We start from the raw sequence: 24,008 nt of genomic DNA, 5'->3' as shown, positions 1-24,008 counted from the left end.
GTGTATGTATGTATGTATGTATGTGTGCATGTTTAATATAACTATGAATATATATATATATATATATATAATATATATATATATAATATATAATAATATATATCTATATATATATATATATAATATATATATATATATATATAATATATATATATACTTAGAAAATTATCAATTTGAAAATGACAAGGACCTATTTCAGAGGAATTCAAAGAAATATATTTCAAAGAGGACAAACAAGAGTTTATTTAATTCAAACAAAGGTAAATTTAGTGGGAATACTGTTAATAATATTAATAATATCCTTTATTTCGGTTCAGGGCCATATACAATGAATATACAAAATACACAGTAACATACACAATCTAGATAAATGAGTCGACATGATAGGAAAAATGAGTAATCGGCACTTATCCACAAAATAGCTGATGTAGCATAAAAGATAGTAATCATAATACTGGTAATAATAGTAATAATATTTGTGAGAAAAAAAAAATGCATCGAGAGTTATAACGGTTAGTGCACAGATTGTATAACTTAAATTTCAACTAGAGACCTTAGGTGGTTACAGTAGTCAGGTCCATAGGGCTAAATACATAAATTTAATGTAGAAAAAAAAAAACTTTAAATTGATAGTAATCACAGTAATAATGAAAAAATAAAATATCAGCAATAAATATAATAATGACAAAATCTGCAGATGACATCTTGCTAATACAGAGATTAACTCCTTTAGGGGACAAAGGCCTCATTTTCCCATCTTTCCCACAATTTAGATCTTCTTCTTGCTTCACTCCTTAGGATGCTTTGTATGAGCGAATTGCCGCTGTTTCTCACTCGCGTTAGCAGGCTGGACATTGTTCGCCTTACAATGATTTTTAAATTGTCCAGGTGGTTTTCTAAGAACATCTGTGTGGCGGAGTGGTAGCATGGAGTGTTTGTGAGGCGTCTCAGAATGTCATTGTGCACAACAGTGATACGTCTCATGGTCTCTCGGGTATAGTTCGTCCAGAGGGAACACCCATAGATACTGTAGCAGTACGAGCGGAAGAGCAGCAGTTTCACGTCTCGGTGACAGAAGGCAAACCTCCTTGCAATCATGTTGCCAGTTGCACATAGTTTACGACGCCTCTGTTCAATGTCTGCCGTATCTTTTAGGTCGTCGGTAATAATGTGACCCAAATACGGAAATACGCGTACAAATTCCAGCCGATGGTTTCCGAGAAAAATTTGTGGTTCTGCAATATGCTTAAGTGATCTCGGGAGCAGCGACATGCACTGGGTCTTGGTTTCGTTGTAGATTATATCAAATTCCTCTGCATATTGGCGGCAAGTGTCTATGAGTCGGAGGCCTTGCACTGATGGGGAAATCAGAACCATATCGTTGGCATAACAGAGGTTGTTTATAGTTGTTTCATTGACAGTGCATCCGATTGGGAGTGAGTTCAGTTTGACACTCAAGGCATCTGTGTACGTATTAAACAGGTATGGAGAGAGAATGCCCCCTTGCCGAAGCCCGTTTAGGGAGCCGAAGGTGTACGATAATACGTTGCCCCATTTGACACAGAATTGCTGTGTGGAGAACCAGCAATGTAAAATGCCAATTAGATATATGGGTGTGCCCCTTTTATGCAGCTTCAGGTAGTTTACTCTGTCAAATGCTTTTCTCACATCTACGAAACACAGGAAAACAGGAGATGCTGATGATAGGTAGTAGTTCAGCAATTCTTTCAGTATGTAGATGCAGGTGTCGGTTGAGTGGTTTGCTTTAAACCCGAACTGGTTGTCAGTGGTGTGTAGAAAGGGGAGAAGTCTCACAAGAAGAACTGACTCAAGTATCTTCGATGCGATCGTTGTGATTGCAATTGGCCGGTAGTTGCCAGGGTCAGCTGCATCCTTTAGCTTGTTTTTGATTAATGGTATCAGGTGAACTAAGAGTAGGGAGTCTGGAAGAAACTGGTGAATCATGCACGCATTGAATAAGGCAGCTAGCAAAATGTAAATTATCAGATGGCAGAATTTGGAAGCTTCTGCAGGAAGACCATCACAGCCGGGCGATTTATTATTAGGTGTGCTGTTTATGGCATCGCTGATGTTACCTGGCGTAATACGGTCTGCAAAATGAAATGGAATGTTGTCATTAAGGAGGTTATCTACCTCGCTTCGGGAGTCCTGATCATTTATGCAATTCAGGATATTGTTGAAGTGATCACCCCACATCCTTGCGATAGCCTCGTCTCCGACTGCTTCCCCTACTCTCTGTGATAGCTTTTTAGTTTTGGGATTTAAGGACTGGATATCTTTCCAAAGACGAGGGTAATCACCAGATTCTACGTTTCTAGACATTGCATCGGCTCTTAGTTGTTTTTCATTTAACCTGCAGTGCTTAAGAGCAAGTTTGAATTGCGCTCTCGCCTGCCTCATTAGTAATGCAGTATCTCCTTCCCTCGGGCTGCCATTTTGCCTCCACAGTAAAAACATTTCTCGTAAGTATGTATACAGATCCTTAACCAAGTCATTCCAACCAGGTATATTACGAGAATTACCTTGACGAAATCTATAGGCAGTCCTGCCCGAAGCAAGCATAGCGGAGATTATGTTCGAATAGAATTCATTCAGATCCCTCTTGTGGTGGTCATTTCTACATTTTGTGTTGGTACAAAGTAAGGCGTCAGCCAGTTGAATTATTGACCGCAACCTGGTTTCCGTGGTCGCCCTAAAGTATCTGGTTTTCTGTTGGATTTTAAAATCCTAGTTAACCGCTGGTGGGCGGTCAGTTAGTGGGTTTCACGGTAGGGAGGGATGGGGTACTGAATGACACCTGTAATGGATGTGATCATAGCCCGTTGCAAGATCGTAGCGAATATTGCAGGTCATAATAGAATCATGAAGTTGTGGAGAGTGATGCAGTGGTCCAGCCAGGAGGTTGTAATTGCGTCCGCTCTATTATGTACATATGAGTAGGAGGAGGGAGGGAGGAGCATTACATCGCTAATTTGGAGAGCATGATTTTGACTGAAGCGAGTGAGTTCATTATAAAATTGTTTTGTGGGGTGAGAATTAAGGTCCCCTATTATACAAATATGATCAGCAGGAGAATCTTGAATAATACTGTGTAACTCCCCTAGGATCATGCAGTAATGATCAAAATTATTGTTATTTTCCCATGGCATATAAACATTAATTATTAGGATTTTAGAGTTCCCTACTGTCACTTGAAGCCCAAGCAATCTGTCACTCCTGTAGGTCATCACCTTTATCATATTGTCTAACGATTTGTGCCACAGGAAAGAAAGTCCCCCTTTCGGGCGACCGGCTATGATTTGATCTGTAACTTGCATCGATGAAGTCGAGAAGGTTCTGAAGTCTTCATGAATTGAATCGCAGAGGGCAAGGTCATGAGGCCAGAGGAGCATTTCTTGCAATGCAATGATGCCGTTTAAATTTTTGCAGAGCATGTTTAGGAGAGGAATGTCACGCTTGAGGCCAAAAATATTCCAAGATATATATTAATGTATCCATGGCTACTCACGAAGATGGGAGATGAATGCGCTGATCATATGGGTGGATGGGGGGTTATCCAAGGGGAGTGGGCAGTCACTCGCCGTGGGCGGTTGGCTGGCACTTGCGGTGGAAATGACCCTGGTTGGAGTGACAGTAAGTTCCCCTGGGGGTGGTTGGTCCCGGATTAGGTTATATCTTGAAACTAATATATTAGGACCGAAATTCTGCCTTTAAGAACGTCGAGGTGTTGAAATAGGCAGGTAATCCTGTAAGCCACTTTATGTTTACTTCTGCATGGGAGTTCGTGAGAGATAAGTGGGTCAGAGCCAGTGAGAAACTTGACTCTCTCCACTATGGCGTCTAGCGTCACCGATGAGCGCAGATTGTGAATTGCTACGTGACATCTCTTCTCAGGTGTCAGGCGAGGTGAAACTCGAATGTTGGGCTCCGGTCCAGTGGCCAAACGAGAGGTTCTTTTCTTTCTGCTTGTTTGTATCTGCCAGCCGCCAGACCCCTCAAGCTTGACTTTATTATTTTAAAAATTTCAGGGTGAAAATCAGTGAGAGCACATCTTAATTCGGACTCAAGATTTACGTCACTAATTGAGGATCGTAATGTTGACTTTAATAACTTCATGAATGAAAATGTGCTCTCACTGAGCCAAGTTGAACCAAACATTGACAATAGTTTTGATACATAATCAGAAATGTGTGGGTAATCATGAGAGCAGGATATGTCCAAAAATCGAATTTCACATCTTGCTGGTCATAATTAGTTTTTATTTCAATTAATTCTTCTTGAAAGAAAGATACATTGATTTTGCATACAGCTGACAATTCACACACATCTCTATGACTCTAACCACATGGTGAATTTAAAAGTCTAAAGCAAAATTCATACTGATCAAAGTCAGCAAACCTATTGTTAAACTGAATTCTAACTTCTAAATAACCATGCAATTCAGCAAATTCAATAACTTCATCAGGCTCAAGACGCTTCAATGTTGGAAAGTGATTTAAATCCCTCTCTTGTATTTGCTCAATCCACATATCCAGTTTTGACCTAAATATTTGTATTTCTCTGAACAAATCTGCGATCATTTTTGCCTTACCTAGCAACTTGAGATTCAATGAGTTCATGTGGCTTGTTAAATCTGTGAGAGAATATAATTGTGTGAGCCACTGTGGGTCATGCAAGTTTGGATTCTCCGACCCCTTCAGTTCAAGAAAGGTCTTTATATCGGGTAACAAAGCAGTAAACCTCTTAAGTACATTACCACGACTCGGCCATCTTACAGTATTCAAGTAAACTAAATCTCCATATTCTGTTTCCATTCAGATAATTCATTAATCGAGCTAGATATGGATATTTGCATGTCCATCTCAGTGCCCTAAGCATGAAAAAATAAGCATTCCAATATGTTCCCCCCTTCAACAGAAGTAGAATTATAGTACTTATAAGGCCATCAACAACGGCGATGCCATTGTACAGTTTCAAAATGTCTGCGATAGCAACAACCCTTAACATTATTGCCATTCGATTTGTCAAATGGCAAATAGGAAGCACGAAATGTTGTGAGATGATATATCAGATATACATTTCACAAAGGAAAATCCAATTTGTTCATGAAACTTACCTGTCAGATATATATATAGCTGTATTCTCTGAAGTCCGACAGAATTTCTAAAACTTACGACACACGTAGTGGGAGTTAGGGTGGTTAGTACCCATTCCCGCCGCTGGGAGGCGGGTATCAGGAACCATTCCCATTTTCTATCAGATTTCTTCTGTCGCCGGGTGTCGTAAACATCTGTTTACACACCTCCGCCTCAGGATTTTGGAAAACTTTTCATTGCTTGAGTATCTCTTGACTTTTTGGTTTTTTGATTGAATCGATAGCTTGGCATACGTGACTTGGACTGTTTTTGAATTTGGCTTAGATTTTTTCCTTAGATATGTCTGGATGTAGTTCGGCTAGCGCCAGGGTGTGTTCGAAAGTGGAATGCAAGGTTAGGCTTCCTAAAGCCTTGGTTGATCCTCACACATTGTGTAAAGGGTGTAGGGGGCAAGAGTGTAAATATGATTTGCGCTGTAATGAGTGTGAAAGCTTGGATGATTTACAATGGAAGACGTATGAATCCTACGTAAATAAGTTAGAACGTGATAGGATTAGGAGGTCTTCCTCCAGGAGTAAGTAGGGTAGCAGACAGGGTCTTAATGTATCCCCTTCTAACCCTCCTTTAGATTTTGTCTCCTAACCCCGTAGTGTTGCCTTCGGGCCCTCAAGTGGTGTCTGCGGAGGGTAATGCCCTTTCGCTTATCCTGGATTCATTGAAGACGCTTGAATCTAAAGTGCTTGCCCTTGAAAACAGGCAAAATAAGTGCAGTGATAGTGCCCCTAGTGAAGTGGAGGGGGCGTCAGATCGGCCCTATAGCGCCTCTAGGCTGGGACCTCTGCCGGACTCCCAGGACTCAGGGAGAGGGCATGTCGAAGGCCGAAGGAGGGTTACGGGGAAACCCCCACGATTCGACGTCCCTCAAGCAGTTCCTGTGGACGCTTCCCAGGCTGCTAAGGAGCGTGCTCGAGCACGTATCCTGAAGGATTGTTTCTCGTCTTCCGACGCGTCCTCCCCGCGCAAGGGGTGGGAATCTCGTTCGGATTCGCGACCTTTGAAGAGGACTCTTCAAGAGCTTGACGCTTCACGTCATGCTTTTGTCTGAGTGGCATTCTTCTCCGGAAAGTGTAGCTTTTCCGCCCCAGAAGAAGTATAGGACGTCATCCGACGATGACGCCCGCGAGCGCCCCAGTCGCTCTAGAGCCAAGGCTGTTCCTGGGAGAAGGAAGAAGGCGTCCCCTCGCCCCTCTCCTTCTCACAAGCGCAGCTCGTCTCCGCGTAAGGAGACATCTCAGACGGAGATCATTCATTGCGATGCAACGGCAACTGGACGCTTTACTAAAGCAGAAGGAGACGGTACCTCGTCGCAGGAAAGACGATAGACTTCCTATCAAGAGAACTAGGCAGTCTTCTCCAACGGCTCCTCTTTCGTCCCCGTCTTCTGATTTTTCGCCCTCTAGACTTCGTTTTGCTCCCCAGGGTTCGTCTAGAGGTGACGTTAGACGCCAGGTTAGAGAGAGTTCTCTGCATGCTCCTCTCTCTTCCCGTAGAGAGGACGCTCGGCGTTCCGACTTCGACGCTTCTGCTGACGACGATTTTGTAGCTGTCGGACGGACTTCTATGCGTTCGGCCCCTCTTCGACATGACAGTGTTGACGCATCAACGATTCGCCTAAGTCGGGCCAGGGGGCAGTTGATCAAGTTTCTTCGCGGGACGTTCGTAAGGACGCTTCGCGGGACGTTAGAAGAGTCTCTTTGATGGACGCTCCGTTGGACGCTTCGCTGGACGCTCGGTCGGACGCTGATTTGGACGCTCGAGATAACGCTACGTTGGACGCTCAGATGGACGCTCGTAGACGTTCTAGTAAGAGCGCTGTGGACGCTAATGTGGAAGTTCGCTGTCACTCGGATGTTGTTCCCGGGGCTTTGGCACGTTCGCCTCTAAAGGTGATTCCTGATCCTGTGACTGTTAAGGATCCGTTACCCTCGTCTTCTCTCATCGTTCGGATAGGAGACTTGGAGCTAAAGGACTTCTGCCTCTTCCTTCGGATGTGCACTCGGGTAGGGAAGAAGGAGAACTTAGCGGTTCTTCTGAGGATGTTGATGAAGAACAACCTTCTACGTCTGCTTCGTCAGATTATCAAGTTTTGGCACGACTACTTCGGGATTCGTTTGGCGATACTTTCCAGCCGGCTGCTCCTCCTTCTCCTCATTCTCAGTTTTCGTCGTCGAAGACAAGCAAGTCTCCAGGTTTCGTGTAGATGAAGACGTCGTTATCTACTAGAAGAGCTTTCCGGAAGGTTAACGCCTGGATGGAGTCTAGGAAAGCAAAGGGAAGGACTACTTTCGCCCTGCCTCCGTCTAGACTTAGCGGTAAGGCAGGGATGTGGTATGAGACAGGCGAGGAATTAGGATTGAAGGTTCCTACGTCTGCTCAAGGTGATTTCGCCAGCGTGGTTGATGCCTCAAGGAGGGCCCTTTTAGCCTCAGCTAAAGTATCATGGACAACTTCCGAACTGGACCATCTTTTGAAGGGACTATTTAGGTCCTTAGAGGTCTTCAACTTCTTAGACTGGTGTCTTGGAGCTTTAGACAACCAATCTCGTAAGCCAGACTCGATCAGCTTTGGGGGTTGGGGAGCTGTCCAGTGTATTGTCATGCATGGACAAGGCCGTCAGGGATGGCTCAGAGGAGTTAGCCTCTCATTTTTCAGCAGGGGTTCTTAAGAAAAGGTCGCTTGTTCCGACACGGCATACAAACCTTCGGTCCTTTTACAATAGGAAGGTACTAGCGGCAGCTGGATAGGTCGTAAGCTTTCGAACAAGGGGTTCGGTAGTTAACTGCTTGTCCGACAGGCGCGCGCGCGCGACTGGGAGGTAAAACAAAACCACTTTTGCTTTCGGCCTCGCAGTGGATGGACGTGTGTTCGGACGCTCTCTGCCCGCTTCTCGTCGTTTACTTTCTGAGTATTTGGTTGTAATTGTGTATGAAAGAGTTATTGTAAGTACAATTATTCTCTTTTTTCATATTAATTGCTGCCTTCAATTATTGATTATGATGGAATCTCCTCGCCTCGCTACCCCACGGAGACTTTGCCCGGGTATCGAAGGGCGTAAATGCGGGAAGTTCAGATCGTTCCCGGAGATTGACCCTCATATTTTGTGTGCTCGGTGTCGGGGGCGCGAATGCACCCGAGCCGAGCCCTGTGATGTGTGTATTGATTGGTCGGAGGCGCAGTGGACTTTGTATGAGGGCAGGAAGAAGCGAAGGCCTGCAAAGGAGTCGTCGGAGAGCTCTCCCGCGACTCCTTTGGTGACGGACACTTCGTCTTCTTTCCTGCCGCCCGCTCAACTTCCACGTCTCGCGCCTTCCCCTTCGGGGGGGGTGTCTAGGTCCTTCTCCTCTCCTGACGTGTCGAGTGTGGAGGAGGGCGCTAGATACCCTGACGTAGAGTTGTACTCTGGGTTCCTCTATCCGTTCGTCTTCGCGCGAACGGGCGGGTAGAGGACCTTCCTAATCACCCGACTTTTGCCTCCTCAGGTGCGGTTTGCCGCGAAGGATGACCTCGGAACAGGTGTGGGCATCGTTGGGGCTGCAGGGGCGGTGCCGAGTGTCCAGGGGCTGCTCTATCATCTCGCTGGCTCCGTGGCGGTCACCCATGCAACGGTCACGACCACCACCACGACCCTTACAACCCCTGGCTATGCTTCACCTCCTCACCTGGTGTACACCCAGCACGCGGTCTCTGTAACACCCACTACATCGGTGCAGGGGCCAGTCGCCGTAACTCGGGGGAGTGTGATGCCGCCACCTGGGTTTGCCGTGCTGCCGCGACCGGACTCATGTGCCCGAAGAGCTCGCCCCTGGACCTCCCACCAGGTACCTAGGATGTCTGTGCCGCTGGTTCGACCACCTGTACCGCCCACACAGTCTGCGTACCTGCCGTGACCACCGCTGCTGTACCTGTACCTGCTCCTGCTGTCTCGTCTGCCGTTCCTGTGATGTTCGCACCTGCTGATGTTTGTTCCTGTTTCCTGGCGCCGCTGCTCCCGATGCGGGTCTGTTCGGACAGGTACGTCCGGGCCCTGTTGCTTCGGCAACAGCAGCCCCGGCTCCGTCCTGGATGACAGATCTGACGTCGGTCCTGAGGAGGTTGACGAAGAAGAAGAAGAAGAGGAGGAAGGTGTCGTCGTCGTCTTCATCGTCTTCTTCGTCGTCGTCGTCGTCTGCCGCCTCTTCCCCTTCTTCTTCTAAGGCTCCCCCGCCGAAGAAGAAGAAGGTCGCCTCCCCCCCCCCCTAGAAGTCTCCTTCGGGAACTTCTAAGGGCCCGTCTCGCTCTGGTGAGACGGGGGGTTCTTCCGCTGGTCGCCCTGCTCCTTCGGGAGCAGGACCCGTCTCTTCTCCCGCAAGGAAGAAGACTACGGGGACCAGAGGGGGGTGCCGGCTAACACCGGCACTTCCTCACCTGCTGTCAGTGGTTCGGCCACAGCAGCAGGATCCGGCTCGGCCGCTCGTTCGCGAGACGGTACCGAGTGTACGGTCGCCTACCAGCGACCGTGCAGCCAGGAACCAGACCTCTGAGTCCGCTCAGCGTCAGGTTCACGGCACGGAGCGGAAGACTGGTGACAGCCGCTCACGCGACTCTCACCAGGCCAGCTCTCGCTCTCGCGGCGAGCAGCTGGCTACCCGGGCGGACGTGACGGTCCATGACCGGCCACGGGCTGAGGCTGGGAAGAGGTCCCCCCGTTCGCCGGCACCAGCCACGGCTGGTACCAGCGAACTGACGCACCGTGAGGATACGCACCGATCTCACCGTGACAGTGGAGCTCGCCGGTCGCCTGACCGTCGCTCTCACCAGAGAGCGATCGGGTACGGCGACCAGCACCAGCTCCTCTGACACACGAGACCGGGGCCGCTGTTCTCGGTCCAGCCGTTCTCCACAGCGAGACGGCTCGACTAGGTCTGCAGCTCGATCGCCACCGCGGGTTGGCGATCGCCTGCAGTCCTCCAAGCCCACTGGTTCTACCAGCGAGCGAGGAGAGAGCGTCAGGTCTTCCTCTCCCATACCTTCAACCTCCTCGGGTTACACCGGGGAGGGGCGAGGTATTGAGGAGTGATCGTGAGGGGTGCGCCCCTCAGGATCCCGCCACCGCGTCGTACGCACCAGGCTCGGTTCTCGGACCAGCCAGGTCGTACGCACAGGTGGTTGGAGGAGACCGAGAGGGGGCTGTCGCTGCTCCTCTCCTTGAGGGAGGAGGGTCTCGGGAGGTGCTCCTGTTTGAGGGACTGGACGGTCCAACTCCGCAGGATGCAGTCACGCTGAGATCCAGAGGAACTTTGCCGAGGTTATTGCGCTGATTCGTCAGCACAACGACCTCGGGGAGGGAAGGATCGCCGCTCCCACCATCCGAGCCCACGTCCCGGCTCGAGTCGTTCTGGGGCCCGAAGAGGGAACCCAGACCGACGGTGGGTTTGCCGCGTTCGGAGCTTGCGGACTCAGTGCTGGACCAGGTTGAATCGCTTGTCTCCGGACAAGACGGTTCGCTCAAGTCTGGCAGGTCGAGCAAGCTGCTTCCACCTCCTCTGCTACGACAGCGGCGGTTTTACGTGCCATCTGAGGACCCGATGCCGCCCCCAAACAGGTGAACCCGGAGTTAGCTAGGCTGATCTGGGGCCTGTGTCTCTGCAACAGCTCCTGTCCGAGAACCTGTGGTTCTCGCAGCAAGAGGCACTCGGCCTGGAATCTACCGCCATGGCAGCTTTCCAGGCCGTCTCCTGGCTAGATCTGTGGTCCCTCACAGTATCTAAGGTCGCAGCCAACTCCGGGGGAAGGGAAATTTCTCCCGAAGATGACTCGGCCTTCAGGAGAATTTGCCAGTCTGGAGGAAGAGCCATCTCCTTCCTTGCCCACCAGACGGTGAACCTGTGGGCCAACCTGGTTCTCCGACGAAGGGGGGGGGGGGGGACGCTGTCCTTACTCGGGTTTCCAGGGCGGTCCGGGCGTGAAGCGGCGTGGGACTTCGAAACGGACCTCTACGGAGTTCCACGTCTCTCTTCCCAGGAGAGATGGTGGACGCTGCGGTGGACAGACGGCGCAACTGACGACAGTGACCGTCTGGTTCACCAGGCAGTCTCGAAGGCTTCTGGGCAGCCTCGGACTGCGGCCAAGTCTAAGAGCTGGCTAGCGCTTCCTCGGTGGCTAAGACGGTTGCTGCGTCGAAGCCCCGGGGAATGAACTCTGTCTTCTTCGACTTCTGGCAAGGGGAGCCGTAAAAACCAGCCCTCCTCCCAGCCTCCTCATCCCGTGGAGGCTCTGGGAAGAAGTCGAAGAAAGGGGGGAAACGCTAGGGACGGCGTTCCCCCTCACCTGCTGCCGGAAGTGGGGGGTGCCTGGCCAGCCATTGGGCAACGTGGCAGCGCTACGGCGCCGAGACCTGGATTGTAGATGTCCTTCGGGAGGGATATCTATTACCCTTCGAATCTCGGCCACCCCTCATCCTCCAACCGGTCCAACAGCAGTCGTACGTTCCAGGGTCATCGAAGGACGTAGCACTGAGACAGGAGATAAAGACCATGCTGAGCAAGAGAGCTGTAGAGATCGTCACGGATCAGGTCACCGGGCTTTTACAGTCGACTCTTCCTGGTGGAAAAGTCTACGGGAGGCTGGCGCCCGGTGATAGATCTCTCTCCCCTGAACCGGTTTGTTCGCCAGACCCGGTTCACGATGGAGACGGCACGCTCAGTGCTCGACTCCATCATAGGGAGAACGATTTCATGCTTTCAGAGGACTTGAAGGATGCGTATTTCCAAATACCCATTCATCAGTCCTCCAGAAAGTACCTCCGCTTCATCCTCGACGGGACGGTTGTACCAGTTCAGGGCACTGTGCTTCGGTCTCTCAACCGCCCCACAGGTGTTCACGCGAGTGTTCACTCTGGTGTCTGCTTGGGCCCATTCGCACGGGATACGTCTGATGAGGTATCTCGACGATTGGTTAGTCCTGGCGAGCTCCCGCTCGCAGTTGCTACAGGACAGGGATCGACTGCTCGAGTTCTGCCACGATCTGGGGATCGTGGTGAACTTCGAGAAGTCCGATCTCGAGCCCAAGCAGAGGATGAAGTACCTGGGTATGCTGATCGACACGGTAGCAGGGCGAGTCTTCCCCGCCAGACTCGCGGATCAGCAGATTCAGGGAGGCAGCCAACCAGTTCCTGTCTCGGCAGGAACAGGTAGCTCAGCGATGGCAAGTCGTGATCGGACACCTGTCGTCGCTCGAGAAGTTAGTCCCTCACGGGCGTCTTCACCTTGCGGTCTCTTCAGTGGAGACTAAAGGAGAGTTGGTCGCAGGCGACGGATCCCCCAAGCTTTCAGTGTCACTGACACAGGAGGTGAGGCAGGACCTAGCCTGGTGGCTGGACGACAGGAACATCTTAAGAGGAGTGCCTCTGCGCACTCCCCCCCGGACATGCAGCTGTTCTCAGACGCATCGACCGAGGGATGGGGGCGCACACCTGGAGGAGTTGCTGACTTCAGGAGTGTGGGACGAGAACGACAAGCACCTTCACATCAATGTACTGGAACTCAAGGCAGCGTTTCTCGCTCTCCAAGAGTTTCAGGACCGCTTGATGGGACACTCAGTGGTGTTGATGTGCGACAACACCACGGTGGTGGCTTACGTCAACAAACAGGGGGGCCTAGTGTCTCTCCGTTGTACCAGTTGACTCGGCAGGCTGCACGAGTGGGCTCAGGCACACTCAATAGAGCTGTCGGCACGCTACATTCCAGGGAAGAAGAATGTAGTAGCAGACACGCTCAGCCGTCGGGATCAGGTGATAGGGACCGAATGGTCTCTACACCAGGACGTGGCGGAAAGGCTCTTCGACCTGTGGGGGCGACCAGTCGTGGATCTGTTCGCCACCCGGCACAACAGGAAGCTCCAGGTGTTCTTCTCGGCCGTGCCGGACCCATGGGCAGCTGCAGAGGACGCTCTTCAACACCCGTGGGACAACCTCTTCGCCTATGCCTTTCCCCCGTTCAGCCTGATTCGCAAGGTGATCAGTCGAGCACTGGTCACCCCGAATCTCAGGATGATCCTGGTGGCTCCCAAGTGGCCACAGGCCATTTGGTATCCGGACCTGCTGGCTCTTCTCGCAGGAGAACCGAGAGAGATTCCCCCTTGGCACAACCTTCTCGCCCAGCCACACGTCGAGCGGTACCACCGAGCAGTCCAGTCCCTACGTCTTCACGGCTGGCTGTTATCCACCATCTCTTGCGAACGAGAGGCTTTTCTCGTAGCGCAGCAACAGAGATGGCTGGAAACGTCCGTCAGTCCTCTGCAGCTGTGTACCAGGGGAAGTGGGCCGTCTTCTGTGGTTGGTGTCGTAGACGGGGTCTATCTCCTCTCAGAGCCACTCTTCAGCAGGGTAGCGGATTTCCTCGTTTTTCTTCGCCGAGAGAAGAAGCTCCTCTCAGTCCCCACAGTCAAAGGATACAGAGCCGCCTTGGCGCTCGTCCTGAAACTGAGGGGGTTGGACATCTCGAACTCGTTCGAGATTCCTTGCTTATGAGGAGCTTCGAAAGGTCTTGCCCACCCAGGGAACTCAGGCCCCCTGCGTGGGATGTGACTCTCGTCCTTAGGAGTTTGAACTCGAGCGCCGTTCGAGCCACTCCGGGAGTCGTCAGACAGGGATCTGACCCTCAAGACCCTCTTCTTGCTGGCCCTGGCATCGGCGAAGAGAGTAGGGAACTTCATGGTCTTTCCTATGATGTACGACACTCCAGGGGATGGGGATCCGTGACGCTCAATTTCGTCCCGAACTTCGTTGCAAAGACTCAGAAACCGTCGGTCCCTGACGACAGGTTCGAGTCATTCACGATTCCCTCCCTAATGGACTTCACCGATAATGATGCGGATGAGATGCTGCTCTGTCCTGTGAGGGCGCTACGGCGCTATCTGAAGAGAACTCGACACCTCAGGCCTGAGTGTCGACGCCTCTTCGTTAGCAGCCGGGGTCACCAAGAAAGAGGTATCCAAGAACACTCTTTCTTTCTGGCTGCGTGAGGTCATCAGGAGGGCGTATGAGGCTGATGGTAGTGACGACATCCGTACGTCCCGTCCGAGAGCTCACGAAGTCAGAAGTATTGGGCCCGTCGTTGGCGTTCCGTAAGAACTTCTCCGTGGCGCAGGTCCGGAAGGCAGGGGTCTGGTCTAACCAGACTACCTTTACGTCCTTCTACCTTCGGGATATGCCCACAGGTCCTTGGATACATTTTCCTTGGGGACCCGTGGTGGCTGCTCAACAAGTTGTGTAGCTAACCCAGACCCTCGCAGGCTGAACAGCATCGAGTCTGGTGTGACTGTGTGGATGGATGTGTGAGTGAGTGAGTGACTGGCTCTCTCTTCCCATCTTTTCCTTCCCCTCTACCTGTGGGCAGAGGGCCATGGTCGTCACTACGCTGGATGAGGACGAGATGCAGGTGAGCTATATGACAGAGCCCCATCCTATCCCTTTTCACTAGGGATAGGAGCAGAATATCCACCACTTCCTTCATACAAGGGGGGGAAAAGTGGATGCCTACAAGAGTCAAACCCATGACTTTATATTTGCTCCTGTACAGGAACAAGTTCTTACATTGCTGGTACGAAGAGATACGCATGCCTCTCTCTTAGTACTCGGTCCAGAGGTCTGACCATTGATCCTGCGGTGCACACCCCGATCAATCGGACAGAGGCTGGATCCCTCCCTCGCTCTTACGACAGGGAGGCTTCCAAGGTTGGGCGAACACCAGTCTGTTCACAAAAGACTCAGATTCCTCCCACCAAGAAGTGAGTCTTCCTATTGTAAAGGACCGAAGGTTTGTATGCCGTGTCGGAACAAATGACAATTTGTCCAAAATTGCATTTTTCCTAACTATACAAACCTGAGGTCCTTTTACACATAGCCCCACCTCATGCCACCCCTCACTCTGCAGTTTTTGCTTGGGCCAAAAGCAAAAGTGATTTGTTTACCTCCCAGTCGCGCGCGCGCGCCTGTCGGACAAGCAGTTAACTACCGAACCCCTTGTTCGAAAGCTTACGACCTATCCAGCTGCCGCTAGTACCTTTTTTTCCTATTGTAAAAGGACCTCAGGTTGTTAGTTAGGAAAAATGCAATTTTGGACAAATTGTCATTTTATTGCAACTTTGCGGCTAAGTCTGTCTCTCCCGCACAGAGGACAGAACTTTTGTAGCTGCCCCTTCTCGCGTCATAACTCTTCCCCCAAGCTATGGTGAAGGATTCTGGCAGTTAGTCTGCAAGAGAAAGCCACACAAGACTGTTGGCTCAGTCTTCGAGACGTCCGGCTGGCCCTTCAACGTCGTCAGGAGCCCAACCGTTTAGAAAGCAGAAGCCCTTTCGTGGAGGGACTTCCGCTAGATCGTCTCCTCGAGGAAGAAGCCTTCCTAGAGGTAGAGCCCCTTCCAAGTCTAGGGGCAAGAAGTGAGAGATCGTGCCTTCAGTCACCGGTAGGAGCCAGGCTGCAGTTGTTTGCAGAAGCCTGGAGAGTAAGAGAGGCCAGACACCTGGTCTCTCGACGTCATAGAGAAGGGTTACAAGATCCCTTTCATAAAGCCGCCCCCCCCCCGTTGACTTCCACTCCCTGGGACTTGTCCCCATCGTATCCTCAAACAAAGCGAAAGATACTTTTCGACCTGCTCGAGCAGATGCTCGAGAAACGAGCAGTGGAACAGGTTTTAGACCTGGCAACGCCAGGATTTTACAACAGATTGTTTCTTGTACCGAAACAATCGGAGGGTGGCGGCCCGTCTTGGATGTAAGTCGTCTAAACCTCTTTATAGAGAAGCAGAGGTTCAAGATGGAGACACCTCAGTCAGTTCTGGGGCCTAAGACCGGAGATTGGATGGTATCACTCGACCTCCAGGACGCCTACTTTCACGTCCCAGATACATCCCCAATCGATGAAGTACCTTGCGGTTCGTACTGAAAGGGAAGGTCTTTCAATTCAGGGCTCTTTGTTTCGGACTGAGTACGGCCCCTTTTATCTTCACCATCTTAATGAAGAACGTGGCGAGGTGGCTCCATCTTTCCAACATCAGAATCTCGCTCTATCTGGACGACTGGCTCATACGAGCCTCCTCGCAGACCCGGTGCCTGAAGGACTTGCAAACGACTCTGTCTTTAGCTGCGTCCCTGGGACTTCTGGTGAACTTCGAAAAGTCACATCTGACCCCAACACAGTCCATCGTGTATCTGGGGATTCAGATGGATTCAGTGGCTTTTCGGCTTTCCGTCCCAGGAACGTCAGCAACAAGGCATAGGAAAAGTGTCGGCCTTTCTAGGGAAGGATTCATGCTCGGTGAGGGAATGGATGAGTCTGCTGGGGACCATTTCCTCGCTGGAGAAGTTTGTTTCCCTGGGGAGGCTACACCTCCGACCTCTTCAGTTCTTTCTGTCGGACAGCTGGACAGAAAAGGACAACTTCGACATGAAGTTAAGCATCTCGGAAGAGGTGAAGAACCATCTAAGATGGTGGCTCGATCCGTGGAAGCTGTCAGAGGGCATATCCCTCAAGCTTCAGAACCCCGACCTAGTGTTGTTCTCCGACGCGTCATCCACGGGGTGGGGAGCAACTCTAGGGGGGGAGGAAGTGTCAGGTACCTGGAGAGGGGAACAGGTAACCTGGCATATCAACTTCAAAGAGCTGGCAGCGGTTCAATTAGCGCTCCAGTTCTTCCAGAACAAAGTCTCCCGTCGTGTAGTTCAAGTCAACTCGGACAACACCACAGCCCTGGCATACTTGAAGAAACAAGGAGGAACACACTCTCGCTCCCTGTTCACTCTAGCGAAAGAGATCCTACTTTGGGCAAAGGAGAGAGAAGTCACAATATTGACAAGATTCATTGCCGGAGTCGAGAACGTCCGGGCAGATCTCCTCAGTCGACAAGGACAGTTATTGCCGACAGAGTGGACTCTCAATCAAGAAGTATGCCAGGAACTGTGGGGTCTTTGGGGATGCCCCTTAGTGGACATCTTTGCAACGTCAAGGACGGCGAGACTTCCTCTGTATTGCTCCCCGGTTCTCGATCCGGGAGCAGTAGCAGTAGACGCCCTTCTATGGGATTGGACGGGCCTGGATCTCTACGCTTTTCCCCCCTTCAAGATCCTGGGGGAGGTGATGAGAAAATTCGCAGCATCGGAGGGGACGAGGTTGACTTTAATCGCCCCCTTTTGGCCCGCAGCGATCTGGTTCACAGAGGTGAGGTTTTCTAACCTAGTGGATTATCCGAGATCTCTTCCGTTAAGGGAGGGATCTACTCAAACAGCCCCCCACTTCGAGAGTACCACAAAAAACCTCTCCGCTCTGAGTCTGACTGCGTTCTGGACTATCCAAAAGGGTTGGACCATCCGAGCGAGAGGTTTTTCAGAAAATCAGTGGCCTTCTAAAATAGCTATCGCCACCGCGAGGAGGACCATCATCAATCGCGGTTTACCAATCGAAGTGGGCAGCCTTTAGAAGTTGGTGTAAGAGAAAAGGAGTTTCCTCTACCACTACCTCTGTGAGCCAGATCGCCGACTTCTTGCTTTATCTTAAACAATATCTGAAGTTGGCAGTGTCAACTATTAAAGGCTACAGAAGCGTCCTATCTGTAGTTTTTCGCCATAGAGGTCTTGACCTCGCTAATAACAAGGATCTCCATGATCTATTGAGATCTTTCGAGACGACCAAGGTACCGCTACCGAAGTTACCTTCGTGGAACCTGGATGTGGTCCTCAAATATTTGATGTCAAATCGCTTTGAACCTCTTTCCTCTTCGTCTCTACGAGATTTGACGAAGAAACTGTATTCCTAACTGCTCTGGCGACGGCGAAGAGAGTTAGCGAAATACAGGCTATCAGCAAACACGTCGGCTTCAAAGGGCATAATGCGGTCTGCTCTTTGGGTATGTCGTTTCTGGCCAAAAACGAAAACCCTTCCAATCCGTGGCCTAGAACATTCGAGATCAAGGGTATGGCAGAGATCATTGGTCAAGAGCCAGAAAGAGTCCTGTTAGGGCTCTTAGAGAGTATATTCGTAGAACGAAGGATTGCCGAGGTTTCTGCGGAGAACTTATGGTGTTCGGTCAAGAGACCAAACATGCCCATGTCCAAGAATGCACTGGCATTCTTTTTAAGAAACACCATTAAAGAGGCGCACTCTTCTTGCAAAGACAGCGACTTTTAAGATACTAAAAGTTAATGCGCACGAAGTAAGGGCTATTTCGACCTCAATAGCCTTTCAGAAAAACATGGCTCTTTAAAGACATTTTAAGTGCTACTTTTTTGGAGAGTAAACTCGGTGTTCGCCTCGCACTACCTACGGGAGGTGAGAACGACCTATGAAAACTGTTACTCTCTCGGACCATACGTCGCCGCAGACACTATTTTGGGGGCAGGAGGTAGCACTCATCCTTTCCCATAGAAAAGGGTAGGTAGTGAGTTTTTAATATTTGCGGTATGTTTATGGTTGTAGGGTCGGCTGCCGAGTACAGTCGTCCCTTCCTTTAGCCTTTGGTATATGGGAGTTTGTTGTTAGGCTAACTTAGGTGGTGGTTTTTGCCTTCGTGCCCTCAGAAGTATGGTCATGGTCTAGTCACATTGTGGTCCCGTCCCCGTTGACAGATTCATCTAGGAGCGCACCAACTACACAGGTCACTACCTTGTTTGGTAACTCTAGTGAAGCAGAAGCAGGCTTGGGTGACAGTAATCACGAAGTCAGCTATGCTAACAGGTAAGGAACCAAGGATGTCAATCATATACATTTATATGTTTCCTAAAATCCTTTTTCTGTCTCTCCACCGCCAAAGGTGGGATTCAGCTATATATATATCTTGACAGGTAAGTTTCATGAACAAAATGATATTGTTAAGATACAATAAAGTTTGTTCATACTTACCTGGCAGATATATATATTTTTAGTACCCACCCACCTCCCCTCAGGAGACAGTGGAGATAGAAATCTGATAGAAAATGGGAATGGTTCCTGATACCCGCCTCCCAGCGGCGGGAATGGGTACTAACCACCCTAACTCCCACTACGTGTGTCGTAAGTTTTAGAAATTCTGTCGGACTTCAGAGAATACAGCTATATATATATCTGCCAGGTAAGTATGAACAAACTTTATTGTATCTTAACAATATCATTTTTCAACATAACACTTTGAAGGAACTTTAGACTTTTCTTTACATTTATTTGATGTAGTTACAGGGATTAATGAAAAAATGTGCAATAGCCATCAGTAATAAGCAACATACAGCTTTCTACTGATTCACTCACTACTTCATCATATCTTCACAATTGTCCATCAAGTAAAAAGGAAATAAAGTACATGACCAATCTCCTGTTTTGGTAAATTTAGTGAACCTGATTAAGTTATCTGAAATACTCTTTACATTCGCATTAGCGTTCACATTCCCAGATACTTCAGTGACACATTGGTATGAAGACCTGCATATCCTTTGTACATAAGATCATTCTAATTCCGATAGGAAAAGAAAAGAAGAGAAGGAAACTATGTTCTTGGCACTCTATTTCTAATGGAATAAGGATAACTACAGAATAAGAAGGTTAAAACGAGGTTAAAATGGAGCCCAGTTACTAGCACAGCGTTCTATGTGATGAGCTTTGTTATTTTAAATAAATCATCGTTTGAAAATATGATGTAACACAAAACAGAAGCCAGTGAATCTTTTCTTTGCAGTTGTTTATTTTGCAAAGAATATTTCTTTTATTCAGGATAAGCGGTAAATATAATTTTCATGATATAAAAAGAGAAATATACTTTTACCTATTTTTCTCTTGCTGGCCACTTTCAAAATCAAACGGGCCACTTTTGGCCCACGGGCATGGGGTTGGACGGCCCTGGTCTATACGTATCTGGAAAATTGGAACCAATCTATTGGTAAACCAGTCATGTTGAATAACTTGAAAAATGGTATCTTAAATGTGTTCCTTAAGGGGCTTTGTGCTGTCAGTGTACTTCACATGCTACTCTGCAGACATTATACTGAAGGGTTTCTGCTGCGTCCCTTCAGCTTTAGCTATGCGTACTTCTAGGCATTTTACTTTACCTCCATTTCTCTGTCCTTTCTGCAGTCTTGCTGTCCAAATTTACTCCTACTCCCCCTTTGTTCATACGCGAACAAACGCTCGGTCTTAACAATAGGATAATTTCTAGCGCCTAGCTAGATCCGGTTAAAAAGCAGATGAAAGCAAGGAATCTTGTGGTATCTGGCAACGCATGCGTAGATCGGGCGAAGAGTGGTCAAACACTGATCATCTACTCCAGTCTTTTCTTAAACCGCCTGGACGAGTTTTTTGTTTTTTTTTTTTTTTTTTTTTTTTTTTTTTTTTTTTTTTTTTTTTTTTTTTTTTTCCCTCTCTTGGCCTTTTCCCCGGTTCTTGCCCATTTCATTTCCTTCAGTGTGTTTGTATGTGTTTTTACCTGGTATTATGGCTTCTGCTCCTTCTCAACATCAGCGTTTGTGCCCCGGAGTTCCTGGGTTCGCGTGTTCTTGTTTTTTGGCTTCGTCGGCGACAGACCCTCACATCACATGCAGTAGGTGTCGTTCGAATTTTTTTACGATTACGAATCCTTGTACGGAATGCTGGGCATGGCCTGTGGAGCAGTGGAGGAAGTTTTATGGTAAGAGGGAACATCGGAGAGTCTCCACTCCAAGTATGAGTCTATGCTATTGTTAAGACCGAGGGTTTGTTCGTGTATGAACAAATGACAAATTTTCTAAGACAATTTGTATTTTTCATGGCTACAAACCTGAGGTCTTAACGTTATACTGCCCGCCTCTAGCCGCCCCTCTTTTTGTTAAGAGTAGATGATTGATCCTATTGTTAAGACCTCAGGTTTGTAGCTATGAAAAATACAAATTGTCTTAGAAAATTTGTCATTTTGCAGTCTTAACCCCTTCTTTACCGGGTGGGTGAGCAGAATGTAAACATTGCGTTTGCTGCCGAACTGAATCTCTCGGTAGTGACTCAAGTTTGGAGGGGTGCCGATCGTAAAAATATTTGCCAAAAATACACTAATCAAGACAGGCTAATGAAATTATCAGGTATTATTAGCACTATAATAACGCATATTCTCTGTTAGTTTTATCATCCTACAGGGAAAATAAATGTTTTTATGAAAAAAAATGTGAAACTCAGTGTCCCTTGTACAAGGGACACTGGTGGTGGTCAGTGAGAAAACTACGGTCTTGAATAGAAATTCGGTCTTACAGAATGTTGGTATATCGCACCTGGAACATGCACATAAAGTATTATCAAAATAGAACCGTAAATAAGCACGTAATAACAAAAAAAAGAGCAAAAACTAAAGCGAAAGCCCCGCCAATAAATATGGAAATCGCAAATTTTATAGTATATCTTTCAAAAATTGGTCAATGTCATTTTCTACGTTTTCTAAGATTAGTTTCATCACAGAAAACAACTTTAGGGGCATCAGGGGTATCTAAACTAATTTTTCAAGTTTCTTGTCCTCAGAAAAAATCGCTTTTTCTCTGGTTTGGTTTTTTTATATATATAAAGTTATTATAATATAAGGCTTTATTTCTACCTTCATTTATCTGGTGTTCATATCTTTTATTTTTAAAATGTAATGTGAATAAATAAATAAATACAGTAAATGATGATACAACTGGTTTTTTACTTGGGTAGAAGTTATTACATGTTTACGCTTGTCTGGTTTTGTGATTTTTTGTTGAGACGCAGTTCATCTGTCACCTACACACTACTATAAGCAATAATAATATTTTTTTGGGTTCATCATACGTCTGGCATCGTGTCATACTGTTTATTTTGCTCCAAACTCTTCAAACCGAAATTACAGAATGATTGGAAGTCCCTATCTGAAAAGAGGAGTTTTGGTGGTACTACGCATACCACCTTTATGCACCCGGTGCGGTGGAGTAGACTTGAATGGTGGTACCCACCTACCTCCAAACAAACTTTCGGTAATGAAGAGGTTAAGCACTGAATGGCTAAAAGAACTCCAGTGCTTGGCTTGATTACCTAAATTTCATAAATCTTAAATTCATACATTCATTTTTATAGCAGTAAATTTAGAACCATAACATGAAAAGTGATGTCCTGTAAGGGTGTAAATATCCAAATGTTTTTTTGTAGGAGTAAATATGATATATCCGTTTAGATGGTAATTTATTAGACTACTATAATTTATTTTTTCCAGTAGATACTGTTTATTGAAACCACTTATGGAGTGGTGCTGTCAGTGCACCTCTTGTGGTGCACTGTAGGCATTACTTAAGTATGTTTGTAGCATCCCTTTTAACCCTAGCTGCACTTTTTTTTTTTTTCATCATGCTGTCCAGACATTCCAACTCCCTCTTTTGACTCTCTTAAACATAAAATTAAATATTAATTATAAGGCCAAATTTACAACCATATGTAGTAATGATCAGCCTGTATTCGCTGGGGGATGGGCACCAGACCCCCCTGCGAATAGCTAGACCCACAAATAGTTGAAACCCTTATGTAAATGCTTAAGACTGCCTATTTTGTTAGTTAAAATTCAAGAAAAACCACTAAAAATGTTTATACCTGGTTTTTTAAAGTTTTATTACAAAAAGTGCATTTTATAATGAAATTGGAAAAAAAAAAAAAACAGGAATTTGTGGATATTTTCATAGAAAAATACTGCGAATAGGTGAATTTTCTGCAAATAAGGGGGTTATATGTTCCAGAGAAAAATTTGTGAATATATGGGTCAGCGAATACGGGGGTTCTCTGTATAGTATACTATATGTATACGTATATGGTTTTAATAAAATTTTTAGAAAGCACATTTCATTTGCCCTCATGAATTACTTTTTACTCATTGCTGTTAATTACTAAAGTTTTTTTGATGTTGGTCTTTTCTTTTTTGCAGATTATGTATATTTTGAAACATCCTCAACCTCACCATATCAAATTAGGAGAATAGAAGAACTTAATAAGGTAAGGCTCCTTACTGAATGTTGGTTGAATATTATCATTCACCTGTTGTGTTGCCTTATGATTTATATTTTGCAGATCTAGTATGAATTCAGTTTGGTAACAGGAATTTGAGTGTTTCCAGTAGGGTGTTGAAGTGGGCCATAAAGGAAAAGGACATTCTGATAAAATAGCTAATTCTGCAACCATTATGACGACATCTTTTAAAGCCATTCTTTTTAGTTCGTATGTACAAAGTGTCCCAAATCCCATCATTTCTTGGGGCAGTTTTATCTTTCCTTCATGTTGATCACACTTTTCACCAAATGAGGTTTGATGAATAGCTCGTGACCTAATGGAGGACTCCCGCATGAGGTGCACCTCACATGTTGCACTGGGGCCACTACTCGCGTTCTTTGCAGCGACTCTTTGGCCCCTAGCTCCAACCCCTTTCATTCCTTTTAATGTACCTCCATTCATACTATTCTCTTTCCTCTTCCACCTTCTAATCTCTTCTAACAATGGTTTTGTCATGGAATTACAAATTTTTCTTTCTTTTACACCTTAACCCTTAAACGCCGACTGGACGTATTTTACGTCGACATACAAGTTTTTTTAAAAATTCGCGGAAAAATACTTTTAGGCCTACCAGCCAAAAACTCTTGAATCACGCGCCTTGGGGGATGCTGGGAGTTCACGGATCAAGGTGTTGTTTTGTTTACAATCGTTACGCAGGCGCGCAAGCGCGAATTTCTTTCTTGCCGCACTAAAAAGTATCTGTGATACATCTCTGAAATTATTTCGTCACTTTGACATAATTTTTGTACCATTTTAAATTAGCCATTACATGGAGTATTATATGAAAATGTGCGCATTTTTATGAAGAATACAACAAAAAATACTCATG

General features: G+C 47.5%; 1 long non-coding RNA gene across 1 annotated transcript in view; it reads left to right on the top strand.

Annotated features, from left to right (window-relative positions):
• LOC135215450 (uncharacterized) overlaps nucleotides 1-24,008 on the top strand; it is a 56,513-nt gene that overhangs the window by 9,369 nt on the left and 23,136 nt on the right. The window contains exon 2 of the long non-coding RNA XR_010314684.1: nucleotides 23,058-23,125. This is a non-coding gene — a long non-coding RNA (uncharacterized LOC135215450). The remainder of the gene's footprint in view (nucleotides 1-23,057; nucleotides 23,126-24,008) is intronic.

This window comes from Macrobrachium nipponense, chromosome 5, assembly GCF_015104395.2.
Source record: "Macrobrachium nipponense isolate FS-2020 chromosome 5, ASM1510439v2, whole genome shotgun sequence".
NCBI lineage: Eukaryota > Metazoa > Arthropoda > Malacostraca > Decapoda > Palaemonidae > Macrobrachium > Macrobrachium nipponense.
This window is presented reverse-complemented; position numbering and strand designations above follow the sequence as displayed.